Genomic DNA, 7,909 nt, shown 5'->3' with positions numbered 1-7,909 from the left:
TCCTTCCTTACCTTCAGGGCTCGGCCACAGCCATATTTCAACAGGATAATGCGCAACCACACGTGGCACGCATTGTCCAAAGGTTCTTCGTCAATAACCAGATTGAATTGCTTCCCTGGAAGGCTCGCTCTCCGGATATTTCCCCGATAGAAAACATGTGGTCCATGGTTGCTCAACGAGTGACCCAGATTACATCCCCAGCTGACACACCAGATGATCTTTGCCAACGTGTGGAAGCTGCTTGCGCTGCTGAACCCCAGGAACACATCCAAAGTCTCTTTGACTCAATGCCGAGACGTGTGGCAGCGGTGATCTCCAACAATGGCGGCTACTCTGGCTACTGATTCTGGCAGGAACCACATGTCACAGACGTCTGTAAACGTAATCATTTGATACTTGGTCAACATGTTATCTACAAAATAAATTTTGTTGTGCTACCTCTTGTCTTTCTTGGTGTTGCATTTACGGTGGCCAGCAGTGTACATTTACAAGCAATTTGAGAAATCGGAACGAGAAGTGATGTCCTGATCGCATGATAAAAGTGACATAAAATCGATAAAATTACGAAAAATGACGGAAAATACGCATTAATTGAGTGAAAATACGCCGAAATGTGGGGAAATTGAGAGAGTACTTGCATTTCTTCTGCTAGGTGCAAGACAGTTCTTGTACATGAGGACGAGTATGTGACGCAAGAGGAAACATTGGCATGGAAACACCGGGAACCAAGAAAATAGTCATTTTTCGTCGACAGCGATAAGACGGTTGGAATAGAATGTTTAACTTGGATGAATGTAGAGTAATAAATTTATGTATGTCCGTTCACAAGTCCAGGTGTGATGCCAAGGTTATCGGCAATCGTCTTATAAATTTTAAAAAGTGTCCTTAACTAAAGAGCATTGTATTACCGTCTGGGGTGACTGCAGTAAATAACTACAGAATGAATCGCGTGTTTGTCCCTGTGCAGAACTGTTTAGGTTTTTTAAGCCCTAACAAACAGTATTTACAATGGGCTTCACTGTACTCTCCGTCAATCACAATCATGCTGGTCAGCTAAAAAACACCTTACAAACAGTTGCTCTATATTATTTTAACATTCTACTGTATACCTATTGAGGTAATAGTGATACATGCAAGTTTACTGCTGTCTTTAATGTTTTCTTGGAAAAGAGAGCCAGCTGCCTCGAAATTGACAAGGATCTGCAATAAAGAATGATTGAAAGTAGATGGAGTGGTCGGTTGAGAGGGATTATAAGAAGGTATGATTCGATAAAAAGACTGACGATGCGTCCTAGAGAGAGAGAGAGAGAGAGTCAGAGAGAGATGTTGCTACAGGTCATTTATCACGCATTTAACCTTTTTCTCCGTTGTTCCTTCGGTGGTGCATAATTTGTGTGGTATAACCAGCGATAGACTCGTATACAACTGCGTTTTCTGTGTGCTAATTAGAGCGCTATCTACATGCGATCGTTAACAGCAAACCTCTCAGAGGACTTCCAACTTACGTGTTTAATGATGATGAAACTGTCCATCCTGTTTCGGCGCCCTCCTCTAGGTGAACGAAGAAGTATGCGAAGTAGGCTACATCTTGGACGTAAATCGAGTCTTCAGATTCATATAGGTACGAAACGACTGTTGCTATACGTTTCATGTTCGTCCTATCCTGAAGTCGTGCATGTGAATCATCGGGGAGAGGGCAAGTCTTAGGATTTTTAAGTAGGTTGGTGTATAAGAAGTGCAGATATTCTCATAGAAAACCAAACAGCACCTAGGTACGTCAGAAACATGACCATTCCACATACATATTACAAACTGTGGAAAAACTAAGGAAGATGACACAAAATCGATAAAATTTGAGGAAAACCTGGTATAAACACGAAAAATTGATATGAGATACGTAAAAATTGAGCGAAATACGTAAAATCACGAAAATCTAGTAAAATTACGGAAACAGAGTACATAAAATTAGAGACAAATATCATTAAAAGAGTACTGAACACAATTAATAATATTGCGCGCCGCGCGGGATTAGCTGAGCGGTCAGGGGCGCTGCAGTCATGGACTGTGCGGCTGGTCCCGGCGGAGGTTCGAGCCCTCCCTCGGGCATGGGTGTGTGTGTGTTTGTCCTTAGGATAATTTAGGTCAAGTAGTAGGTAAGCTTAGGGACTGATGACCTTAGCAGTTAAGTCCCATAAGATTTCAGACACATAATAAAATTGCGTGTCCTGGAGGAGGAGAGTAGACTGATGCTACATATACACACCTTAATAGTGGTGAGAGTAGGCATTCTAGAGACGTGACGTCAAGGCGAAACGGCAGTATTATCGCGCAGGTGAGCAATACAGCCGAACATCAGCCCATGACTTCTGTGTGCAAGAGGAAGGTTACCAGGGGCGTTGGTAAGCTGCAGTAAGACATACTGCTACTGATCGTAATGTTTATTTCCTCCAAAGATGTCACTGTTTCTTTGTATGCATTTTCGGCTGTCGACGATCATTTTATAGGGCTGTTGAGAACATATCATAATTTCTGAAACTTAATAGGGTATGAACTTCGTAAACAGCAGGTTTCATACACCTATGGAAACCTATGTAGTGTTCGTGCTACAAGGAATCGATGTTTTCTGTGGTGTGCAGTGTAGGTTTGAGAGGTGGCACACCTTTAGATGCACACAGTGACTCGCCCCCTCTCATATTTATATCTTACTCTGAGTAATTCGATTTGGGGAAGTATGGCCGAGTACTGTCATTACAAGGCTAGTACTCAGAAGATATGAATATTTTCCTCTCTAATTGCATTTGGTCAAAAGTTGCTATCGCTTCACACACTGACTTCCCCCGCAGCGTCTCTCGTCACCTGGGTTGTCCGGTGACAGGCGGGTTCTGCTGATCTTGAAAGGGTTACACCGACGGGTGTGAGGAAGTCGAGTGGATGCTTTCCAGACGCCGACATTGTCATAAGAGCGGGGGCGACACGCCCACAGGGGCCTGAAGGAGCGGCTGGGGCTAGAGATTCCGTTACTTCGCAGAAACTTAGTGAAAACACTTTCTGACAGGCTACCAGCGAGGCGTGGGAATGACTTGTGTTCCCAGGCAGTCTTGGCGGGTAAATTCCCTGGTTTTCTGCAAAGTCATAACAGTGATTGGGACTGCTCAGGAAATAGCTCCGTGACGTAGCAAAATCGGCGCAGAAATTGGCGCCAGGTATCTCCATTGATGGTATAGTAGTGCTTCGGCAATAGAGTGAAATTTTCCGCCGGTTTTCGAGTTGCTGATTGGAACGTTTAACCACGGCCACTGTCGTGGAGGCGGGAATGTTCTGTGTTCGGCTTGTACGGGTGCTCTTGAGAGAGTCGGCTCTCGCCTTTCGATCGGAGTAGGTTACAAGACTGAGCTCTTGTTACTCTGGACAGCCTGGATTCCGTTGGCTGTCTAATATACTTTTATTTAATTGTAACTGTTTGACGAAGTTGCTGAAGTTTCGACTTCAACGTAACTTTCCGAGTACAGTTGGCAATTGAGCGTTCTGCATACAAGCGGCATATGTTTTCCGTCTTGAGCAGTTTTGGCTATAATGACTGTATCGGAGTTACTGCGTGACTTTGCTTGTTAAAATCAATCACTGTACCGTCAGTGATTGTGTAGCAAGCCTTCTTCGTCTCTCTCAGAGACGCATTTGTGTTGCTAGGAAGTCTTTAGTCTGGAACAACCAGACCAGGATAATTTGTTTCGGGCTATACTCGCGACATTAGCATCACCATGACGGGACGCCGAAGCAACCAGCCATCGCCTTCAGTATGCCAGCCACATCGTGTCCTTGCAGTTACAAAGACAGCTTGGTAATGTATGTCCGCAGCACCGACAGATTAGGGAATATTGCTACGTGACAATCAGAGTTCAGCAGAGCGCGTCTGTTCCCGTCTTTCCTAACGTGGTTCTGTGTTGGGTGTTCATTGTTTGAGTTCTCACTACTGTAGCAGCAATTAATGTTGGGTTGGCTGGGTGTTTCTCTTAAGATTTGAGTTGCAAGGAATTGGCTCCACATACCACTTGGTTATAAATGTCACAATCTAGTTTATGGAAACTTCACCTTCACAGCAGTTGAGTATCCAATTTGACGTACTGTAAATGTTTCACGTGTTTTGTTTATTATTTTGAGTTTAGTCATAATAAATCAAATTGTTTTGGACAGAACTTTCATTCTGTTGATCAGGAGAGCAACCCTTTCATTTCTACATTAATGAAACTTTCCTTTATCAAATTAATTTCTATCAAATTAAATCATTGCAGGTGCCAAACTCTTTTCTACTCCACTTGCACGGTCGATTACAGTCAGTTCGCGTTTCTTCTTCATCCATGTGCAACAGCAAAAGTCGGAGTTAGAAAAAGGGGGAGGGGGGGGGGGCTTGGAGCATATGAAGATTCTAGAAGAATTTAGTGTTAAATACACTGCTAGCCCCGGCACCTCGCAGGTTTTATCACTTGTCACCATAGTTAATCGTAGAGAAATTTGCATGGAGAATATATGTCATACGCTGGGGATATATTTGTTACATTCGAATGTCAACGGCGTTACATTCCACACGAGTAACAGGTCGGAAGCCGACACCACTGGCGTTATTGCGTATTTTAAGTGTAGGACCATGTAGCCTTAGGAGTGCATGTGTTTAGGTTCTCTCTTACCAATACCTTCTTGATACTGAGCCCAGACACTAGAACAATACTTTAGAATTGATAGCGTAAGTGATTTATGTAAAATTCTTGAAACTCCGTCTGTTTTGGAGTTACATCAGGCGTAATAACCTCACGTTTCTTCTACTCCTTAACGGTCTATTATATCATCACAACACTTACATATTTACTATACGCCGATAAGGGGTGCTAACCTCTTCGACATGCGGACATCTGGAGAAATCTCGTGCACTTGTACGGTTACCGTGTGCAGGATTGGTACAGAACAGCAGTAACGGACTCACGAGATGTGGAATGAAGCGGTCTACTTCTGGTCAGCCGCAGATTAAATGGGTGACAGTGTTGCAAGGAGGGTTGGTCAAAGACACTTCGAGATCTTTCAGTCTCCAACTTTATTCTAGGACTACGAGAACGCTCTGCGACTCCCATACGTATAGGGAAAGATGGACAATCGTAATCGTAAATTACGCACTATAATCAAAGTGTTGGAAATATGTAAATCGTTGTCTGGTATACTTCGGTATATATGTTCGAGAATTAACAATGAATGGACATACTGCGCTGTCATCTATCTACTTTCTCGATGGTACTCGCAAAGTATAGGTAGGGGGGGGGGGCGGTTTTAGCAGTGATACAGAAATTGGGAATCATGCTGCTGTCTCATTGCCGGCGTTGAAATTACAGACAAAAACAGGCAAATCGTGACGCTAACAGCGACTCCTGTGTGTGCCCGTAGAACCGAGACCACTTTTTGTGCACGGCGGCGCTGACATAGTAGTTGTGATCACGTTTCTAATAGCTCAGTCCTCGTGAGGAATGTATATTGTTGGCAGTAGGGTCCTCCTGAGGTCAGTTTCAAATGTCGTTTCTCCATGGTGGTCCTCGAAAAGATCGTGGTCCCCCCTACAGGGATTCCCATTTGAACTCCTGGTGAGTGTAATCCGACTACTGGAGAAGAAAATTTACCCGCCATGCGAACTAATTCTCATGATCAAATTGAAACGTCCCCTTTTTAACAATTATACAAGACTGTGCTTAAACTGACACACAGTATTTTTATCGCAACGCAATCTGACTTTCAAAAATCCCTACAAAAGAATGGCCCTGACTAACATTAACCTATACCTTTCACAAATCACTTACCTCACAAAAATCTTCGCTACTCAAGCTACTGCAATACAGCGAGCGCCACTACTGCCAGCTAAATAAAAGATTCAAAGTATTGAAGGCACTAACTACTGATAGGCATAGTTAGCAAATGAAAGATTTTGATAGAGAACAACCAATGTATTTACCTCAATAGTCATAATATATATAGCAGTTCATGACAAATTTCAAAACTCCGCCATCTCTCTCCCCACATCCACCACTGCTGGCGGCTCACCTCCAACTGCGCAACGCTATGCGCTGTTCACAGCCAGCTGCCTAACACTACAATGGCGAGTATTACAACAATGCAAAGCAGCCACAGACTGCACACAGTACAGCCAGTGATTTTCATACAGAGGTGGCGTTACCAATTAAAAAACCTAAACAGCCTACTTACATAGCCCCCATGCTCCCCACAAAAAATTTTACAAATTGTTTTGGGCACTGGGCAATACATATTTGTTAAAATTTTTTATAATCGTAATTACAATAACAAAGAAATCAAATGCACACACTTATTGATACAATGTTGGTCAAAAGCTAAAATTTTCTCACAGTCCATAAAGATAGTCCTGATCATTCATCATAATAGTAATTACAGTTTTTTTTCACAAAGTCTCATTAGTAAAAGAAATTGCACACAGAAGTAGTGGATTTCCCTGCAGTCTTGAAGAAGTAGTGTTGTCCTTCCAACGGAAAGACAGTGCTGACTCTTGACATGCTGACAGGTAATGGGCCACAACAGAGCAAACCCACAGCGGAGTCAATCGAAGTTTTGAAGAATATCGTTTGGTAGGTCATCACAGAGCAGACCCACTGCAGTCCTGGTAGAGATTACGGTATTGGTGGGCCACTAGAGGTGCAGACCCACTGCAGTCCTTGTAGAAATAATGGTACTGGTGGGTCATCAAAGATGCAGACCCACTGTAGTCCTTGTAGAGATGGCCAGGAGCCATCTGTTGCGACTGTGCAGGTGCACAATCACCATCGAAGAATCTTGCGGACAATATAGCAAGTCCATAAACCACCACTTGTGCACTCACAATTTTTTTTTTTTTTGAAATGTCCTTAGAACCAGCAATGCTGTTATCCAGTCCCTTGCTGAATTATTAACACACGTGCAAACACTAACAGTCCCTACTTATCACATATTGTCCATATACTATGACCAACAGAAACGTGTGCAGTGAAATGCAACTTACAAGTTAGTAATTTGATGACCTGGTGTCAATTACAATTTTATAACATAAGAATACAATTACAAAGGTACAAAATACATCATTAAAGAACATGACAAAACAGAGAACATTTGTAATACAGGCTTTACAAAAGAATCGAAATAACATATACGTCAGTGTTACAGGAATTATGACATGAGAACATACATAAAAGATCAGAATACCTTTCGAAACATCAACTTCACACATGAGCATTAAAACAAAACAGAATAAATAATGTCTAAACATCTTCACAAAGAAAATAACATATTATCAGAAAAATTCTACAATGTAACTCTTATTAGCTAAACACATAAAGACAGGAAAAACACAAATATACAAGAGTACACAAACACATACCAGAATAACACAGGGTGAAAGGATAGGGTTTGTTTTACTGCAGTATTTTGCAAACAAAACTTTCTTTACTTCTTGGAGATCTCCCTTCATTCTTCATTATTTCCAAAAAGTCCTATCTATACCTGCTTTCTGTACTTTTTTTGTATGACTTCTCAATGCATTTCTTCCAATTCATCGCAACTCATTCTCTTATATAGTCTACCCCCTCTTAAGCTAACTTAAATCTACTGAGCTCAGATGCTAAACTAAGGGACGAGGCAATGCAGCAGCACAAAACAATTAATATAAACAGCAATGACAAAAAAATGGAAAATTGCAAAGCAAGCTACAGGAAATCTAAATTACCAAGCAATGCAACGTTACAACTAATGTGAGCCAATGTGCAGCAACAAGAAAAATAAATCAGTAGTAAAACTAGCTTAACAGAGTAATACAAAGTTAAATTCAGTAACACTATGCCTGGCAAACAGCAGCAGCAAATAAAATTTAAAC

This window comes from Schistocerca nitens, chromosome 4 (genome assembly GCF_023898315.1).
Source record: "Schistocerca nitens isolate TAMUIC-IGC-003100 chromosome 4, iqSchNite1.1, whole genome shotgun sequence".
NCBI classification, from domain to species: Eukaryota; Metazoa; Arthropoda; class Insecta; order Orthoptera; family Acrididae; genus Schistocerca; species Schistocerca nitens.
The sequence above is the reverse complement of the archived record's forward strand: the minus strand, read 5'-3'. Positions refer to the sequence as shown.